This window comes from Manis pentadactyla, chromosome 2 (assembly GCF_030020395.1).
Source record: "Manis pentadactyla isolate mManPen7 chromosome 2, mManPen7.hap1, whole genome shotgun sequence".
NCBI lineage: Eukaryota > Metazoa > Chordata > Mammalia > Pholidota > Manidae > Manis > Manis pentadactyla.
In genome coordinates this window covers 13,760,863-13,782,282 of record NC_080020.1, presented here as the reverse complement: position 1 = coordinate 13,782,282, position 21,420 = coordinate 13,760,863, and the positions used below count along the sequence as shown (strand labels likewise).

Sequence of the window (21,420 nt, the reverse complement as noted above, 5' to 3'; positions counted from 1 at the left end):
CACGCTCCCGGCCCCTACCCCGAGGCCGCCCCGGAGGCTGCCCCCAGCCCCACATCCCAAGGGAAGTGAGAAGCGAGCCTCCTTGACAAGCGCAGCAGGTGAAGACCCACTGGTCAGTCAAACGGGATTTGGGGCCTGCCCTCCCAAGAAAGGGATCCTCAGACTCGGTTATAAAATAATTAAGGACGAAAACAGCATCCTCCGCAGCCGGGGCCTGAGATGAGTTCAGAGTCCCTGTGGGAGCGCATCATTCTCTCCGAGCAGGGGGCCCAGGAGGGTCGGCACCTGCTGCGGGAAGGAAGGCGGCAAGAAACGGATGGGTGAGACCACGGAGAAGGCGACAGAGGAGCTGAAGGAAGAGAGAATCAAGCTGGAACCTAAGGTTCGGCGGTTTTCTGAAAAAGCCTTCCTCTTACAGCTTTTGAGGACTCATGAAAATGCCTCTGAAAGACAGTGCGGTGAAATCACAAACCAAAGGAATATGCTTCTCGAAACTTTTGATGCTACAAAGGAAAAAGAGACAGAAGAGGAAAAATTTATTAAGGAAGTTACAGACTTCAATAATGAGTATGAAATAACGAAGTAAAGAGAACTTCTGATGAAAGAAAATCTCAAGATTGAAATATCTGACTTACAAAACCAGGCAAACATTTTGAAAATGGAAATGAAGTCAATAGAACATGAAAGTGGCCGGTTAAATGAATTTCAAAAACAAAAGTGAATTAATACAAGAATTATTTACTCAGCAGAGAAAACTTAGTTTTTGAAGATAAAAAGAATGAAGCCATTTGTACTACCAAATACCTAGACGAGGGAAAAGTAAAAATCAACGAAAAGCCTCAAAATGATGCTGAATGCTTAAGGCTTAAAAAGATTAGAACTTTATAAGGAGATGACATGCAAAGTGCTTGTGAAGCTCTCCAAAGAGAGATAATTTTTGGAGTTGACATTGGCACAGAAAGATCTTCAAGAAAACAACTAACTTCTTAAGAATTCATCAGCTGTCTGAGATTTGATCAAACCATTTTAAAATAAACTCTTTGTGTTCTCAGTGATGGATATATGAATGATACCCATTACAACAGATTCTTCTGGAGCATGTGAGGTCTAGAATGTTCAAAGTCATTGATATTTAGAATTGGTATATTAGCACTTAAGAAAAATAATTTTTTTGTCTAGTTACCTGCTGGAATGTTAAGGGTTCTTGTGTGGTTTGATTTCATTTCTAAAGGAAGGAAAAAGGAGAGGTAGATGTTTTGTTCTCAGGCTTCTTCTAGCCCCCTGACCCTCAAACTGATCTGTACTTTCTGATGTTATTCATTCTTTGTTGCAGCTTACCATGGGTCCAATGAAACACATGTAGGAACAAATGATCAGATTACTGATCCAGTTTTGTCAGTGCCATGTACACCAACGAAGATGCTCACTTTCATTGTATTCCTTCCTTAATCATAAGATGTCTGTTGACAGAGGTTCTCTGAGGCCTATCATCTGCAAAAGCCATTTTTCTCCAGTTTTCATTAGATGTTGTCTGTAGAGTTAAGTCTGGGCCCCTGCGGCCATTCTCTAGCAGTTGGTGCCGGCCAGTTTTCTTCCTCAGGCTAGTGTTGGTTCAAATGAAGTAACACTTGGGAAAGTACATAATCTCCTTATAGCCACGAGGATTCATTTTTGCTGTTGGCTTGAAACATTACAATTGAAACCAGTGTACTTACATTCGATTAAATTTGCTATTGCCATCAAATTTCCAACTCCACATATCTTTCTCCTTTTAGCAATCCTGACTAGGAAGACAGAGGTATTTTCACTAGTTTCTAAAAAACTGTGTTGAAAGTAACCGTTCATCAAGGCCTTAAATTGGGGTAGGTGGGGGAAGGAAAACAAATCCTACTTGGAGATATATGTCAAAGTACCGAGTCCAAGTGTTAGACTCATGTTTTCTTCTGTGGTTGTAGCCGAATTAGCCTAATCAAATATGAGATGTTTGCCTATGTCTTATATCTACTGATGTTCAGGTAGTCTAGTTTCAGAGAAAGTCCTTTATTGGCATAGCTTTTTGTATGTGTTGTTTTACACCCTTATTTTTTTTTCAATTGCAAGTTAAAGTTCTCCTTTGAGATGTATAGCAATTGCCATCTGTTTAAGTTATTTGTATTTTCAGAAGTGATTTCTATTTTGATTATTTAAATATTTAACAGTAAATTATTTTTGCTTAAGAAGAAAAAAAATAGTGGTACCAGGGAATTTTAATCTATTTTATATGCAAGTATAGAGTTGAAAATGGTTATTGGGATTAGTCATGATTTCAGTTTTATTTTAATCCATTTACCCACATTTTAGATATCACAAATATCTGTTACTAAATGTGCATCATATTATTAATATGCAGATTGAGTTACACACAAAGCCCTTTTCACTTACCAGAAATTTTTGTTCATTTCTGGTTTTGTAGCCGAACTATTATTGTGAACTAGAGATCTACCACTTATTTGCATAACTGTCACACAATGACTTACATGCAGAATAAAACTTATTGATAAAAAAACATTAAATGTTCAGATATCCTTCTCACTGGGATTTGTGTTATTGTTGCTGGTTTTGCTGCTTTCTTGTTTAGTGACTTTCCTGGACTTCTACAGAGTATGCATTCTTTGTCATTTTTAGCTACTGAAGTCACTGCTCAGCTAGCTTAATAGTTACTAATGATTGGAGGAAGATTTCCTTAAATGCATTTAAGAAATAAGTATCTCTCTGTGTACTGGGGAATGCCTTCAATATTCCAGGAGACTACTCACACCTCTGACTCAGCCTTTGCTTCCTGTAATGTGCAGTCAGTCATTGCCTGTGAGTGGACTTGGCAGTTTGCATAAACTATCTGCTTCAGTTGAAGATGGGGAGAAGCTGGAACCACCACCATCCCATCCCTCCCAGAGCAGGTGAGGGTGGACAGGTGATTCTGAATGTTGGATTCATTTTGCAACTTGTTGTAAACATCACATCCAGCCTTAGTGCTAGGACGATTCTGCTTATATGGCTCATTCAGCTGCAAACACAGCTCTCGGGTTCCCTTATTTCCCTATTAGAACATTAAACAGTAAAGGGCATGGCTTCATCAGTCTTCTGACTAATGAAATGAGGTGCCCGGACATCAGAAAGGCTCCAGGGTCCACGTCTATGTAGCCTTCCTCGTCCCATATGGAATCAGCCCTTTCTGGGAATCCTTCCTCAGTGGGCATGATGTAGGGGCAAATAAAAATGAAGCCATCAGAGAATTTGGAGAGTGGAATCAGATGAGACCTCTCTGCATGGTCGGCTTTTCTTCTGCATTTGTGAAGGATTAGCTAAACTGGGACCTAACCTCAAGGTCTTCATACCACTGTCTCCTTCTCTTCTGCTTTTATATATTCTCTTTGGAACAGTGGCCTTGACTGGCATTGTAAGGACTTCTGGGATTTGACTTAGTCAGGGTCATGTCATGAGGCACTGAGCTTGGAGTCAGATGCCTGGGGTTCACATCCCGGCTCTGCCTCTCTGTTGGTCTGAAGCAGTAGAAAAGAGCATCAGTTTAGGGGGCAGCTGCAGAACCCCGAAATGAGTTACCTCACCTGCTCAAGCATGCATTTGATTATCTCTAGAATGAAAATCAGTCTGTTGACCGTGTAGGTTTGTATGAGTGCTGCTCACTGCTTTTTAAGGCACTTCATACAGAGACCTGGCATATAGGAAGCATTTAATACATGGCACCCTTTTACAGTTATTGTCATAATCCTTCCTTCCATCATTAATCACTTATTGAGAACAGGGGGCTGTGGCATTTCTGCTGGCCCTGGAAGGCTAAGCAGGCCTTGGCTTGATCAGCAAAGGACAGCAGCATTTTCCCTTGGGGGAGAGAGCAGGGACACAGGTAGGGGGCGGGCTTCAGGGCCTGGGGACGGAGGAAGGTGCACTATTGGTTTGAGGTTTTCTATCTGCATTTCTGGTGTTTCAGAATTACCCTCATCTCTCTCTTTTCCCCGGCCAGTTAGAACCTGTTGGTAGAGGCCGCTCACTAATGCCAACTCCTTCAGAAAGCCCAGCACCCTGTGACCTCAGCCGGCTCCCTCTGGCTCATGTGTCCCTGTAGCACTTGGCAGCTGTCTCAGTAGAGTTTTGGGCTATTTTGTAGACGAGAAGCAGCCGAGGGCATCTTAGTCTGCATCACAGCCCTTGCACTGTCATGCACTAACTAGTCCTCGCACACTAAGCACTCGGTGTGAGCTGTGTTAATTTAGTGTAGGCTGGTATTTCACTGTGACACATTTTGAAATAGTTCTCTTTTTTGTTTTTGGATAGTTAAAATTTCTGTTTCAGAGAAACAGAAGACACAGTCTTGAATGATGTCTTGGCTTTTGTATTCCAGCAGTTTTCCCAAAAGTTTAGCCTGAAGTTTCAATGGATTCAGGAATTTACTGTCATAATGAATATACAACCCATGAGTATTTTTTTTTAAGAATGTATATTTGCATTCTTCCCTTTAATTAATGTCGAAATTGAATTAGGGGGAAAAAGGTAAAATTGTAACTTAATTTAAATAGTTTTTATTTGATCAGCTCTGTCATACGGAAGTGCCTTTTTATTTTTTGTAAGCAATTAGTAAACAGAATAACTAGCCTCTGCTTACAGAGGCTCTTCTGTGGGGGAAAATAGCTAAACCCCTGCTTTGTTTTCTGCTGCAGGCGGTGGACACAGCTGAGGAGCCTGGTGTGCACAGCAGGGGGGAGGGCAGGCCGGCAGCCGCCCGGGAGATGCAGGTCTGCACCCGGGGCCGCTGGACGCAGGTGCACCTGTGGGTTTGCACCACGCTGCCCTGTGGCCACGGGTTCCCGGCCCGGAGAACATGACAACAGCCCCGAATGGTCATGGGCGACTCGCCGCAATCCCCTGTTCAGTCTCGGACCCCCAAATAGGGACCTACCCAGCGTGCCAGAATGGGGGGTGCAGCGGCAGCCACGGCCCCGAGGCGGAGGCGCCGGACGCCAGGCTCAGCCCCGCCAAGCTCCTGCGCCTCTTCTCAGCGAGCAGGAAGCGAACGGGCGCCTCCCCGAGAGGCCGCGCTCCGGAGGCCTGGTGGGTCGGCCCTCCGTGCGGAACGCCCTCGCCTCCTTTCGGAAAACGGGATCTTTCAAAAAGTTGCAGTCTTCAGTCCTTAAGGGACGTCAGCACCGGGGGCGGCAGGTGCGCCCGAGGGAAACGCCTCAGAGCCCGCTGTGGGCACGGCCGCCGCGGGCGCCCCGCCGAGGAGGTGCGAGGAGCGCGGGCCGGGGCGGGGGCCGCGTTCGCCCGCTCGTACCCCGAGGACGCGGACGACGCCTTCCGGAGGCGCGCGCCCCGCTCCCGCCGCCTCCGCCGGCAGGGCCGCAGACGGGAGCTGTGCCCGGACCTCCGGGGCCCCCGGGGCGTGGGCTCCCGGCGACGGAGCCCGAGGGCAGCGGCAGCACCCCGGGGTGGGGGGGCGCGCGGGCGAGGCCGGCGCCGCACAGGACGCCCAGCCGCCCGGCGGCGGGCGCGGAGAGGCTCAGTGGGAGGAGGGCTCCGGGGGGGGAGAGCGCGCCCGCGGCGGGGCGCCCGAGGCAGGCGGGCGGCTGCAGCTGCACAGCCGGCTGCACGACGCCTACTCGCGCCGGGCGCCGAGCTGGAGCGCGCGCGGGGCAGGGGCGCGGGGTCCCCGGGCCTCGGGGCCACCCTGCTGCCGGCGTCCCGGGCGGCCGCGGACGCAGCCCTCGTGCCCCGGAAGGGAGCAGCTCCGGGGCGGCGGCGAGCACCCGTCCGTGCGCCGGCAGCGCCGCGTCGGGCCCGATTGCCCGCGAAGTGTCGAGCAAAGCCTGGGGTGCAGCACCCCCTGGGAGCCAGTTCCCATTCGACCTGGAGCAGCCCTCCGCTCCCCCGAGGCCCTCCACACCCAAGCCTCCCGGCCCCCGGCGCTGGAGCCGTCTAAGCGTGCAGTCCCCGAGTTCAGGGGACAGTGGGGAAAGGGCAGAGGGTTCTGCTCGGAGGGGGCAGGGGCCTGTGTCCCTGCAGGATTCAGAGCAAGCCACCTGCGGCGAAGGCGGTGAGGACAGCGGAGCCAGCAGCCGCCCTCAGCAGAGCCCCTGCGGGGCTTCGGGTTCAGAAGAAAAGAGGCAGGAGGTAAGTGCAGAGCGGGGGCTTCCTGCGGGTGCCCTGCCGCCTGACGGTGCTTGTCTCCCCTGGACATGGCCGGGCGCACAGGGGTTTCCCTTGGCATCTGCTCCTTCTCCATCTGCTGCCACAGGACCCGGCGCCGCGTGCGGATTGTGCTGCCCTGTTACTCTCCTCAAGTTTCTGCTTACCAAGGGTGGAAGTCATCTTTATCTCTTTTGAAGTGAATTGCTAATGAATGTGTGAAATTCCTTGAGGTGGCACTTAGCACACCATTTATTCAAAGCTATTTATTGAGCTCCAACCATATGCTAGATTGGGGCAGAGGTGGGGGGGAGTCGATAAAAACCCCTCTTCCACCCCATGCAGCTAATAGAGGTTCTCAGGAAATTTGATTTCCGAAATGTTATTTATCACCCATAGCTCTCTCTATATTTTAAACTGTTCTTAAACTGTTTTCTAAACCTTTCCAACAGAATACATATAAATGAGATTCTTTGTGCTGAGACCATTACATGTTCTGATCTGTTTCTCAGGATGAGTTAGAAACGTACAGTTTGATACCTGTCAACCCCTGAGTGATGGCAGTTCAAAGAAGTGTTTATGATGGTTATTGGGCTTCTTTTTAGAGTAGAACACAACCATTTCATGAATTGAATCAGCTAATAACTGTCAAGGCCACAAGAGCAATGTTCTCATATCCTTTCAAGCACCCAGACCACTTCACCTCACTATATAATTTTCACTTTATAAAGACATTCAGTAATATTACCGTACATGGCTGAAAGAGGAGGGAGTGCACCCATGTGTATATATTGCAAATTATTCTTCATATACATTCCTAGACTATTTTGTAGGTATAAATTGGTACTTGCCATAGAAAATAATTCCCTAGCCAGCTGTTCCTTCCCACTGATCCTGGAGAGGACCTCAGTTTTGACTCAACGCCTGCAGATGAGTGATTTCATAGCAGCCCTTGGGAACTCAGAAAGCACAACACCCTCTGGACCGTCCATTTTTTATCTTCACTTTTCAGAGAGACCTAGAAAGTTAAGCCTATTGCAGATCACTTTCAGATCTAAGTCAAGCTGAAGGAATCCTGGTCAGTCAGGGAAGTGAGGCTCCCTTGATTTTGTGGACCTAGGACAGTATGGAGACCTCAGGGCCAGTAGTCTTCCAGAGGTTTTGTGTGTTGATGACGATTCACTCACTAGCTCTTTCCAAGAAGCCTGTGGAACAGTTGTAAGGGTGCAGGACTAGTTGCCCGCCTTGGGAAGGAGCTTCAGTTTCTGCGTAGCTCTGCTTTCTATAACGGGCCTATGCCTGAACCAGTCTGGGCTCCACTCCTCCCAGATGGTGAGAGGAAGCCACAATTCCTCCCACCAAGCCCCACGACCTGCCCCATTGATGGTTTGGAACCCCCATCCCAAACCCCAAAAAAGGATTTGCATAGATCTAGCAGGTTCTTTATGTTAAAGGTGGGTTATTATTTTCTGCTTAACAGAAAAAAAATCCTTAAAATATTTTATTTCTGAAGGCATATTAAGTGAACATGAGTTAGTTTCTAACTTAATTGCTTCTGAGAGTGGCTTTTGATGATTATAAAGTTTTACATGTATATTTGCACTCTAATTATATAATTTTAATATAAGTAATACATAATATAAAATATGTAATCAATTTAATATAAGATATAAATTAATTTTAATGTGCAATTTAATTTCTGCTCACCAGAGGTCACCAAAAATAGCAGGACACAAGTTATTAAAAGAACACATATATTGATAGATAATCCTACAAATTTGCCTCAAGATGTTTATCACATTTTTCTTTTTCTGGATGATCAGTTTCTTTTTAAAATTTTTTCTTATTAAGGACCCATATAATGCATAAATCTTAATGTGTAGCTTGATGCATTATGACTGTATACATTCATGTAACCACCATCCAAATCAAGATATCAAACATTCTCATTAATTTGTTCCCCTTCAGTTATTTATCACATTCTTATCTTCTGCTTATCCCATTTTTAAGTTGCATTTCTTTCCTCAAAGTTCTTGTATAGCGAATGAAGCTTCCTCTTGTACTTTTAAATGTCAAAAAAAAAAAAATAATGGTTTTGCCCAATTTTCATTTTATATTTTGTTGATGTTCATTGTTACTTGCTGAGAAGTGCTCGCAAAATCTTTTATTTTGACATTTGGAAACAAAATACAAACAAGATGAAACAAACAAAAAACACCTGGTAAAATGCAGGAATTCCACCCTTCCTGGATTAAAAGCAGTTTGTCTTAAATAGCATTACAGAAAGTTAAATTTTAGTCTTTGTTATAATGTACAGCATATTATTTTTTATTGAATTCATTGATAGTATGGCTGTACGTAATGTTTAAAGCTAGTTTGAGCTGTGGTTATTATTGAAGTGTGTATATTATATTAAATAAGTAATGCAGTTTTCAATAAGGGAGAATGATTTTCTTTCTTAGAAACGTTTATTTGGAACATACCACTCTAAAAGTGACAAAGTAATCTTTGAAAACTAAGTAGTTTAACAAGATTTTGTAAACTGTAAGAGCTGGGAAAACTGAAGCTACCTTCATCTTAGCGCACTGTAGGAAAACCCCCTTGTTAAAGTACACGCCTGCCACCTAGTGGTCAGCTTTGTCGTAAGGACAATGACCAGTTGAATGAGTCCTAAATATGTTCCTTGGTTTAAAAATGCTGTTTAGAGGTGAGGCTTAGAACCTCACCCCCCCTGTTCTGAGAGAAATCTTCTGCATCCGTGGATGTTTTATTGCCCTTGTCTAGCTTGGATTAACACACAGTCTACAGGCACACACCTGATCATCTACATTTGCTCTCTTACAATAAACACTAAACTATGTTTTCTACCTTTATCTTGCATCTACCTACCACTTCAGCATTTTATTAAAAATAATAATAATAATAATAATAATAAAGGGAGAAATGTGGGGTCCACATATAAATCAAGTATAAAAATCAAACGAATATTCATATTTGACCTGATTGCTTATAGTTCATGATGCGTGATCAAAACCGAAAGTTTCTGTGATGACTGCCCTTGTACTGTTCACCATGTAAGAACTTACTCACTGTGTAAGAATTTGTTCACCGTGTAAGAACTTGTTCGTTATGCTTCAGAAGATTGGAGACTGACGAGAATTAGGCTTGGGGTGGATTAATGATTGTGCATTGAGCATTGAGTCCCCTATACAGAATTTTATTGTTGTTAACAACCATTTGATCAATAAATATGAGAGATGCCCTCTCAAAAATAAAATAAAATAAAAATGCAGTTTAGTATTTATACTTGTGGGTAGTACTGCCTGTTCCCTTGTAAAGGTGCAGAATTTAGAGTGTTACTGCTGGTCTTCCTGCTAAGTCTGTGGCTTATCCGAAATCTGTGGTCGAATCAGGTCACTAGGAAAGGGACCTGTCCCCAGTCGTGCAGTATAGATTCAGTAGTTTGTGATAATGTTGAAATATGCCGTAGATGAATGGTGAGCATCCATTGTAACTGCTTTACAGGGAACTTCAGTCTTTCCGTAAATGTTTCTAGCTTGGTTGGGATCCTGTCTCTGCCATTCAAAAGATACCTCCCACTGGGCAAACTGCTGCACGTCTCTAGGCCTCTCCCGTCTCAAGCATAAGGTGTGAAATAGCTTAATCCGCCTTGGCGGTTTGTAAGAACCAAGGAAATTATGCACATTAAATGCTTAGCCCCGTGTTTGACACTGGCTGTCACTGTGTGATTACTACCCACATAGGTGATTTTTCCACCCTTTGATCTGACTTAAAAGACGGAGGCCAGTTAACATCAGTATTTTTCCAAAACTGTTTTTTGACATGCCACAGTGTTAGAGTCTTAATGGAAGATAGCAAGGTTATTCAAACAATTTGACTTCACATTAATTAAAAAAAAAACATAAAAGTTAGGTTTGAGCATAACCTACCATTTTTATATTAATAAAAAATATGCCAAACCAAATTTATTGGGCACTGCCAGGTATGAGGCACTCAGGTTTGGTGCAGTTCTGTAAGGAATAGTGATGATTCAAGGAGATTATGAATGAGCTAAGTATCTAAATCATAGGACAACTGTGCAGAGCAGATTAAAGCCCACAAAAGAGGTAAAAGCACAATGCCGTGGGATTCAGAAGAGCTGTAGTTCTCTCCATGTGCCCAATCAAGGACGGTTTCCTAAGGGTGAATGAATCCGTCGGAAGAAGGTGAGATTTGTTCAGGTAGTTTTGAAGAGGCGGGTGGAGTATTTCGGGGGTAAGGCGTACAGAACGTTATGTGCTTTGAGAGAACAGGAAGTGGCGTCATTTGGTTTGGTGTAGGGGAATGACCCAAGTTAAGGTGAAATCACCAAGGCAAGGTCATGGTCACATCAGTTCCGGAGTAAAGAACCTATGCACTGCTTGGAAAGCACCGAGGGGTCAGGGATATTTTTGAGCAGAGAAGAGCCAGGCTCAGAGCTGTGTTTTGGAGAAGTTAATCCACCACTGGTTAGGAAGAGGATTGGAAAGAAAAGTGACCAGAGGGAAAGCTGTCATTAGGCTTTGAAACGTGGGGTGGGAGTCGAATATGCAAGAACAGGAGGGGAGGAAACCACACACAGTGAATACTGACACACCTGTTCTTGGTTTACTACCTACCTGCTATGTATGGTCAGAGGAAAAGGAAAGAGTTTTTAAAAAATGTATTATTTTCGAGGGTTCACACTCTAATTGGTTGGTTGGAACGTGTACAAATAATTATGATGTAGTGTGGTAACCTTCTAATGAGGAATGTGTGAAGTGTCACGGGGACACCAGAGACGGAGTTATCACTCGGGGTGAAGAGCGGCCTAACTGGGGAAGGACAACCGGGACGGAGCTGGAAGGAGACCGCGGGGGGATGCAGGGCGCAGGAGGAGCCGCTGGGCTCCAGGCCACGGGGAGTGTGGGAGCAGGGCAGGCGCTGCTGACCTAGGGGGACGGCCCCCCAGAGTGGCTGTCTAGGCTTCATTTTCCGCCCGTGTGATCGGAGATAGTAAGAGTCCCTACCCACCGCATCTCGTTGTGAAGACTGCATGAGGTGGTGCATGCAGCGTGCTCAGTACTCAGCTGGGAGCCTTGCCTGTCGGGGTCCAGCGCAGGCTGGTCTGTGGTGCTAAGGGTACCGTGTATTGCTCATGTGCACAGGGCGGCTGGGTGGGGAAGTGGGGGATAGGATTGGAGACACAGGGAAGGGCCGTGCTTGGACTTTAGCCTGCAGGCAGTAGGCACCAGAGAGGTGTTTAACCCGGGACCAGAGAGGATTGGGGTGGGGGTGTCCCTGGGGAAACACAGTGCTCCTCGGTCCAGAGATGATGAGATCTGTGCTGAGGCCATGGAAATGGGGAGGAAAGGATGGATTCCAAAATGATTTTGCACCTTTTCTTTTCTTTTTTTTATTAAGGTACAATTGATATACACTCTTATGAAGGGTTCAAATGAAAAAACAATGTGGTTACTACACCTACCTATGTAATGAAGTCCCTCCTCACCCCACTGCAGTCACTGTCCATCAGTGTAGTAAGATGCCACAGATCCACTATGTGCCTTCTCTGTGCTACACTGTTCTCCCCGTGACCCCCCACACCATGTGAACTAAACATAATGCCCCTCAGTTCCCTTCTCCCTCCCTCCCCACCTGCCCTCTCCTACCATCTCCCCTTTGGTAACCACTAGTCCCTTCTTGGAGTCTGTGAGTTTGCTGCTATTTTGTTCCTTCAGTTTTGTTTCTCTGTTATACTCCACAAATGAGGGAAATCATTTGGCACTTGTCTTTCTCTGCCTGGCTTATTTCACTGAGCATAATATCCTCCAGCTCCATCCATGTTGTTGCAAATGGTAGGATTTGTTCGGTTCTTATGGCTGAATAGTATTCCACTGTGTACCTCATCTTCTTTATCCATTTGTCTACTGACAGACACTTAGGTTGCTTCCATATCTTGGCTATTGTAAAGAGTGCTGCAATAAACATAGGGGTGCATATGTCTTTTTGAATCTGAGAACTTGTATTCTCTGGGTAAATTCCAAGGAGTGGGTTTCCTGGGTCAAATGGTATTTCTATTTTTAGTTTTTTGAGGAACCTCCATACTGCTTTCCACAATGGTTGAACTAGTTTACATTCCCACCAGCAGTGCAGGAGGGCTCCCCTTTCTCCACATCCTCGCCAACATTTGTTGTTCTTAGTCTTTTTGATGCTGGCCATCCTTACTGATGTGAGGTGATATCTCATTGTGGTTTAAATGGCATTTCTCTGATCATTAGTGATGTGAAGCATCTTTTCATGTGCCTGTTGGCCATTGAATTTCTTCTCTGGAGAATTGTCTGTTCATATCCTCTGCCCATTTTTTAATCAGGTTATTTGCTTTTTGGGTGTTGAGGCATGTGAGTTATTTATGTGTTTTGGATGTTAACCCCTTGTCGGGTTTTATTAATAAACCCCAGCTTTATTCTTCCTTCTCAGGATTGCAAATATATTCTCAGTCATTTACAAATATATTCTCCCATACTGTAGGATGCCTTTTTTGTTCTGTTGCTGGTGTCCTTTGCCGTACAGAAGCTTTTTAGTTTGATGTAGCACCATTTATTCCGTTTTACTTTTGTTTCCCTTGCTTGAGGGGATGCATTCAGGAAGAAGTTGCTCATGTTTATATTCAGGAGATTTTTGCTTATATTTTCCTCCAAGAGTTTTATGGTTTCATGACTTACATTCAGGTCTTTGATCCATTTAAAGTTTACTTCTGTGCATGGAGTTAGACAATAATCCAGTTTCATTCTCTTATATGTAGCTGCCCAGTTTTGGCAACACCAGTTGTTGAAGAGGCTGTCATTTCCCCATTGTATGTCCATGGCTCCTTTATCGTATATTAATTGACCATATGTGGTTGGGTTTATATCTGGGCTCTCTAGTCTGTTCCATTGGTCTATTGTCCTGTTCTTGTGCCAGTACCAAATTGTCTTTATTACTGTGGCTTTGTAGTAGAGCTTGAAGTTGGGGAGTGTAATCCCCCCAGCTTTATTCTTCCTTCTCAGGATTGCTTTGGCTATTCAGGGTCTTTTGTGGTTCCACTTGAATTTTAGAACAATTTTCTCTAATTAATTGAAGAATGCTGTTGGTATTTTGATAGGAATTGCATTGAATCTGTAGATTGATTTAGGCAGGAAGGCCATATTTTAACAATGTTAATTCTTCCTGTCCATGAGCATGGGATGTGTTTCCATTTATTTGTGTCTTCTGTTTCTCCCATGAGTGTCTTGTAGTTTTCAGATTATAGGTCTTTCACTTCCTTGGTTAGGTTTATTCCTAGGTATTTTATTCTTTTTGATGCAATTGTGAATGAAATTGTTTTCCTGATTTCTCTTTCTGCTAGTCCATCATTAGTGTATAGGAATGCAACAGATTTCTGTGTATTAATTTTGTATCCTGCAACTTTGCTGATTTCAGATATTAGATCTAGTAGTTTTGGAGTGGATTCTTCAGGGTTTTTTATGTACAATATCATGTCATCTGCAGACAGTTTAACTTCTTCCTTACCAATCTGGATGCCCTTTATTTCTTTGTGTTGTCTGATTGCCATGGCGAGGACCTCCAGAACTATTTTGAATAAAAGTGGGGAGAGTGGGCATCCTTGTCTTGTTCCCGATCTTAAAGGAAAGGCTTTCAGCTTCTGGCTGTTCAGTATGATGTTGGCTGTTGGTTTGTCATATATGGCCTTTATTATGTTGAGGTACTTGCCCTCTATACCCATTTTGTTGAGAGTTTTTATCAGGAATGGATGTTGAATTTTGTCTAATGCTTTTTCAGCAACTATGGAGATGATCATGTGGTTTTTGTCCTTTTTGTTGATGTGGTAGATGATGTTAATGGATATTTGAATATTGTACCATCTTTGCATCCCTGGAATAAATCCTAATTGATCATGGTGGATGATCTTCTTGATACATTTTTGAATTTGGTTTGCTAATATTTTGTTGAGTATTTTTGCATCTATGTTCATCAGGGATATTGGTCTGTAATTTTCTTTTTTGTGTCTTTGCATGGTTTTGGTATTAGAGTGATGCTGGCTTCTTAGAATGAGTTTGGAAGTATTTCCTCTTCTTCTACTTTTTGGAAAACTTTAAGGAGGATGGATATTAGGTCTTCACTAAATGTGTGATAAAATTCAGTGGTAAAGCTATCTGGCCAATGGGTTTTGTTCTTAGGTAGTTTTTTGATTAGGATTTCAATTTTGTTGCTGGTAATTGGTCTGTTCAGATTTTCTGTTTCTTTCTTGGTCAGCCTTGGAAGGTTGTATTTTTCTAGAAAGTCCATTTCTTCTACGTTGTCCAGTTTGTTAGCATAAAATTTTTCATAGTCTCTAATAATTCTTGGTATTTCTGTGTGTTCATAGTGATTTCTCCTTTCTCATTTCTGATTCTGTTTATGTGTGTAGACTTTTTTTTTTTCTTGGTAAGTCTGGCTAAGGGTTTATATATTTCGTTTATTTTCTCTAAGAACTAGCTCCTGCTTTCATTGATTCTATCTATTGTTATATTCTTCTCGATTTTATTTATTTATGCTCTAATCTTTATTATGTTCCTCCTTCTACTAACTTTGGGCCTCATTTCTTCTTTTTCTATTTTCATTAATTGTGAGTTTAGACTGTTCATATGGGATTGTTCTTCTTTCTTGAGGTAGGCCTGTATTGCAATATACTTTCCTCATAGCACAGCCATCCCTTCGTGCCACAGATGTTGCGGTGTTGAATTATTGTTGTCATTTGTCTCCATATATTGCTTGATCTCTCTTTTAATTTGGTTATTGATCAATTGGTTATTTAGGAGCATGTTGTGAAGCCTCCATGTGTTTGTGGGATTTTTCATTTTCTTTGCATAATTTATTTTTAGTTTCATGCCTTTGTGGTCTGAGAAACTGGTTGGTACAATTTCAATCTCTTTGAATTTAACAGGACTCTTTTTGTGGCCTAGTATATGATCTATTCTTGAAAATGTTCCATGTGCACTTAAGAGGAATGTGTATTCTGTTGCTTCTGGGTGTAGAGTTCTGTAGATGTCTGTTAGGTCCATCTGTTCTAGTGTGTTGTTGTTCAGTGCCTCTGTGTCCTTACTTATTTTCTGTCTGGTTGATCTGTCCTTCAGAGTGAGTGGTGTGTTGAAGTCTTCTAGAATGAATGCATTGTGTTCTATTTCCCCTTTTAATTCTGTTAGTATTTGTTTCACATATGCTGGTGCTCCTGTGTTGGGTGCATAGATATTTATAACAGTTATATCTTCTTGTTAGATTGACCCCTTTATCATTATGTAATGTCCTTCTTTGTCTCTTGTTACTTTCTTTGTTTTGAAGTCTATTTTGTCTGATACAAGTACTGCAACTCCTGCTTTTTTCTTCCTCTTAGTTGCATGAAATATCTTTTTCCATCCCTTCACTTTTAGTCTGTGTATGTCTTTGGGTTTAAAGTGAGTCTCTTGTAGGCAGCATAGAGTTGGGTCCTGTTTTTTAATCCATTCAGTGACTCTGTGTCTTTTGATTGATGCATTGAGACCATTTACATTTAGGGTGATTATCGATAGGTATGTACTTATTGCCATTGCAGGCTTTAGATTTGTGGTAACCAGAGGTTCAAGGTTACAAACACAATCTAAAGGTTCTTTTTTTATCCTCCTTTTTCTTCTTCCTCCATTCTTTATATATTAGGTATCATATTCTGTACTCTTTGTCTATCCCTTGATTGACTTTGGGGGTAATTGATTTAATTTTGCATTTGCTTAGTAATTAACTGTTCTACTTCTTTTACTGTGGTTTTATTACTTCTGGTGACAGCTATTAAACCTTAGGAACACTTCCATCTATTGCAGTTCCTTCAAAATACACTGTAGAGACAGTTTGTGGGAGGTAAATTCTCTCAGCTTTTGCTTATCTGAAAATTATTTAATCCCTCTTTCAAAATTAAATGATAATCTTGCTGGATAAAATATTTTTAGTTTGAGGCCCTTCTGGTTCATTGCATTAAATACATCATGCCACTCCCTTCTGGCCTGTAACATTTCTGCTGAGAAGTCTTATGTTAGCCTGATGGGCTTTCTCTTATTTCTCTCTCTGGCTGCTTTTAATAGTCTGTCTTTATCCTTGATCTTTGCCACTTTAATTATTATATGTCTTTGTGTTGTCTTCCTTGGGTCCTTCGTGTTGGGAGATCTGTGCACCTCCATGGCCTGAGAGACTATATCCTTCCCCAGATTGGGGAAGTTTTCAGCAATTACCTCCTCAAAGACACTTTCTATCCCTTTTTCTCTCTCTTCTTCTGGTACCCCCATAATACGAATATTGTCCCATTTGGATTGGTCACACAGTTCTCTCAATATTCTTTCATTCTTAAGCATCCTTTTTCCTCTCTGTGTCTCAGCCTCTCTGTGTTCCTCTTCTCTAATTTCTGTTTCATTTGTCATCTCCTCCACTGTATCTAATCTGCTTTTAAAGCCTTCCATTGTATATTTCATTTCTGATACTGTGTTCCATAATGATTGGATCTCTGTCCTAAATTCATTGCTGAGTTCTTGAATATTTTTCTGTACCTCCATGAGCATGTTTATGATTTTTATTTTGAAATCGCTTTCAGGAAGATTGATGAGATCGGTTTCATTCGACTCTTTTTCTGGTGTTTGTATGATTTTGGTTTAACCAGATTCTTTTGACATTTCATATATGTATGTGTGCCCTCTAGTACCCAGAAGCTCTAGTCTCTGGAGCTGCTCAGCCCCTGGAGTGATGTTGGGGGTCGCAGGGGAGTGGTGTTGGTGCCTGGGGGGAGGAAAGAGATGTTTCCTGCTTCCCGGCTGCTATGCCTGTCTCCACTGCTAGAACCACTGGGCTGAACACACAGGTGTAAGCCTCTATGCTTTGTGATTGTAATTTCTGTAGGTGGTGCTTCCCTTTGGCTGGCATGACACCAGAGCAGGGGCTGCCGGTTTGTGAGCCAGGTGCGGGATGGACAGGAGGAAGGCACAGCAGGCTGTGTGTTATGGTGGGGGGCCTTGGAGCTTTGTAGCTAGCCAGGGGGATGGGGACATCTGAATATCCTAAAGTTCCCAACCTGCTGGGCAGAGTGTGCCCTGAAAATTTTGTGTACCTGTCCACTCTCCTGAGTAATAAGCTCTGTGCAATCCTTGCTCCTTCAGCAGCCCTCTCACTGTTAGGAATTCTCTCGGACTGCCACCTTTCTTTTGTCCCAGTGCAGCCAGATATGAATCCCTGTTTTCCACAAGCAGCTGGAATCTCAGTCTCTCCAGGTATTCTGCCTGTCTTAGCTTTCCAACCCCACTAATCACCAGAGCACCACACAATGTAAGTTTGTGCTCCCAGAGCAGATCTCCAGGGCTAGGTGTTCAGCAGTCCCAGGCCTCCACTCCCTCCCTGCTCCGTTTCTCTTCCCCCCACTGGTGAGCTGGGGTGCGGGAAGGGCTTGGGTCCCACTGGATCATGGCTTCAGTACGTTACCCTGTTCCATGAGGTCTGCTCTTTTCTCCAGGCGTATGCAGTCCAGTGCAGCCCTCTTTCCTGTTGCTCTTTCAGGATTATTTGTATAATTATATTTTTGTATTGCATGTGATTTTAGGAAGAGGCCTCTGTCTCACCTAGCATGCTGCCATCTTTAATCCTCTCTTTGCAGAAATTTCTTTAAACATTAAAACTATTCAGTTTGGCTAAACATGTATGCCTCAAAATAAAGATTCCTTAAGTTTCCAAATGCAGTCTCCAGATCTCTCTCCCCAAGTGGCATGTGACGCCCGGCTCCACCTTCTTGTGATCCTCATTCAGTGCCATCACCACTATGAATATGTGCTTCATTTTGATGTTCTCTAAGCACAACAGCTGAGACATTTCTTTCAGATGTCACCAACTCCCCAAGGTTCATTTTGTTAGCAAAAAAATAACATTGGTGTTTGACCGTAGTGCATATGTGGATGGAGCTAGAGAGTTTCAGGGGTCTCTTGAGCCACAACCATCACAGATAAGAACCATGGCCTGACCTTCTTTATAGAAGATTCTTCAGAGCTATGGTGACGTCTTTGCTGGGCTTGTCAAACATCTGAGAAAGTCAAACCAGGGGGATTGAATTCTGTGGTTGGATCTGTGCCCTAAGGTTGGAGATTTGAAGGTTTATTTTTGCTACGTTGGTTGTTTTGCTCTATTATCCACCTCCAGGTGGAAGACATGGGCCTCCTTATTTGTCAAGTCAAGCAAGCCTGAAAAATTTTCCACCAAACCAGCCAGGGGGCTCTGGTCTCTAGTGGGAGCCAAGAAGGTCCCCAGCTGCCATTTAGTGAGGCTGCCTGGTCTTGAAGGAAGCACCCACCAGCATTTGGGGGAATTCATACTAGCTGTAACTGTCGGCAGCAGCACCACTGCATGAAGAAAAGGCACACAGACTACTTACCTGCAGAGCCATACCCCATAGTCATGGATTTATTTTAGAAAAATCATTAAAATCTTTTACTTAAAAGATTTATTATTACTTTATGATTTCTGCCAATTAAAAATTTCAAACAGCTTAAAAAAACAATCTTAGGAACAAAACATTCAGTATTTCACCATTGATTCTGACAACACTCATAAGAATTTTGTAAATATAATTTATCAGATTGAGAACATCCCTTCTGTTCCCAATTTAAGACATAATTAGGTTGATTAAGTCTCTAGTTTGTTGAGAATTTTTTTTCCCTGAATGGTTACTGTTTTTACTGCCTCCAGTGAGACAATCATATGATTTTCCTCTTTTATTCTATTAATGTGGTGAATTACACTGGTTAATTTTCTAATGTTGAATCAGTCTCTCATTCCTAGGAAAAGCTCTGCTTGGTTATGAGGTAGCACTCATTTTATATTTTGCTTGATGCAACTTGCTGACATTTTATTGAGGATATTTGAGTTGTCGTTCACAAAGTAAATTGATCAGTGATTTTTTTTTTCATATAATGTTCCTGTTAAACTTTAGTATCAGGGTTATTCTGGCACCCAGCAAACAAGCAGAAGTGAAAGTGCACATTAAACACTGAGTCAGTTTTGACAGACGTATGTTTGTCATATTAGACATCCAATTCATTTTGGTTTTGTGTTTATATGGTTACATGTGTTGAAAGTCCCACTTTTCAAAAGTATGTTATGTAAATTATTCTTCATGTTGTGCAATATAATCCAAGTAACTTTTTTTCTAGAGTAAATTTCTTTTGCAATTAAGAAGTTACATGTTTTTTAAGAATACAAATATATTGGAAATTTGTCTGAAATACAATGACTTATCTTAAAATATGCCTTGAAGTGTTTTTTAATATGTAAGCCTTAATCTGTAAGTTTCCTGAAAAGAATAATGATAGATTGATAAGCGACTACTCGGTGAGAGGATATATGACAAAGCAGATTCCTGGACCTGGCTGCCACTGGATCCAGGATCCACCCATCCCAGTGTGCATTCCATCCAGCCCCTGCCCTGTCCAAGTGGCTTGGGAGCTGGCATTTTAGGTGTTCTAATTCATGCAGTCCTAGAGTGAATATATATCTGGAACTTTTCTCATCCAAACTAGAAGTATGGGAACCAAAGATAAGTTCAGGATGTTGGTGATAAGAGGTGGATATGGCTGATATAAAACAAATACTGTGCACATACCCATGTGCACACCCAGACACACAGTAGAATTGTAGACATTAGAGAACAAGCCAATATGAATTGTTAAGTGGAGGAATTTTGCAAAGTGAAAATCTGCATTACTTACGATGGAAAATGTCTAGTTTTGCTTTAGTACACTCTGAACAAACCATACATGATTCCTTAAAAAGAACAGAAATTGACATTTTCTAAAACCAGGAAAAAGAGAATGAAGGAAATGATTACATGACTTAATTGTCCATATTCAATCACTATTTTTTCATTCTTTTATTCATACAAGAGAATATTTGAATACCTGCTGTGTTCAGTTTTTGTGCTGATAGTTTTAGAACACACACACACACAGAAATATGAACAAAAACAAAGCTATCTTTATTTTAGGTGCCTGTCAAGAAAGTACTTGAGCAAACCAATTACATAGCTTCCTATACATTCAGAATAAAAGCTAATGAAAGAATTTTATGCAAGATAAGGGTGGGGAGAACAGAAAAGGTTTCATGGAGAAACTTATGTCCAGAACCTTTGATCTTTTCATCCTTACAGTTAATGTAGGAATTTTGTTAACTCTACTCTTTTAAATATAATTGTATTTGATAGAGATACTGATATAGTATGGTGTATACATTCATAGTTTCCAGTCTTTCTTATCACAGTTGTTTCCAGTCTTTCTTATTACAGTCTCTAAAAACTGTCAAAATTTTATATTAAACATATGCTTATAGAATTGTTCTGGAATGAAATCCATGAAATATGAAATAAGGTTCTTGGCATTAAAAAGTAACTATTAGTGATTCAAAACATATACACTGCTTTTTAAATTATGGACTAGTTATCACAGTTTGACATTATAAAGTATCTATCTCATCTTTTCCCTCTTCCTGAATTGCCTTTTTTGTTTTCTGTTCACATTTACTTGTGAAATTGTTTCCATCAATCAAATTGAGAAAGGTGACTGTCACTGTGCAGGGTTCCAGTGCTTTGTATCAGAGGTGGCTGCCTCCAGAAAATCACTCTGAGACAATATAAATGTAAGTGCATCGATCTCCCCTTCCTTCCTGAGCCTTCAATCTCATTTATTTTCATGTTTTTTGCCAGCTTCCTCCTTACAGTTTTCCTACTTATTGTCCAATCTTCGAGGAGTGCCATATATTACTGCTTTCATTATGGCCACCCTCATTAATTATTTTAAGAAGTGTGTGAATTTCATTCTTACCTTTCTGTCAAAACTCTTCTCTTGAAGTACAACAATGATCTGTTTTACTTAGAACTTCTTTAGTTGCAAGTGACACAAACACCTTGCCCTGGACAGAAGCTCTATTCCCCTAGAAGCTGTATGCACTTCAGTTACAAGTGACCCTAGCTATATGCTCCTTAAAAAACAAGAAACACCTCTTACAGCACTAAATTATGTTTTCTACCTTTATCTTGCATCTACCTACCACTTCAGCATTTTATTTAAAAATAATAATAATAATAAGGGAGAAATGTGGGATTCACATATAAATCAAGTATAAAGATCAAATGAATAATCATATCTGACGATT

General features: G+C 42.1%; 1 long non-coding RNA gene and 1 pseudogene across 1 annotated transcript in view; both read left to right on the top strand.

The window, feature by feature from the left end:
- Positions 1 to 219: 219 nt before the first annotated feature.
- LOC118928343 (coiled-coil domain-containing protein 172-like) lies at positions 220 to 982 on the top strand (annotated as a pseudogene).
- Positions 983 to 5,968: 4,986 nt separating this feature from the next.
- Positions 5,969 to 21,420, top strand: part of LOC130680124 (uncharacterized) — a 52,579-nt gene continuing 37,127 nt past the window's right edge. The window contains exons 1-2 of the long non-coding RNA XR_008993149.1: positions 5,969 to 6,165; positions 20,821 to 20,904. This is a non-coding gene — a long non-coding RNA (uncharacterized LOC130680124). The remainder of the gene's footprint in view (positions 6,166 to 20,820; positions 20,905 to 21,420) is intronic.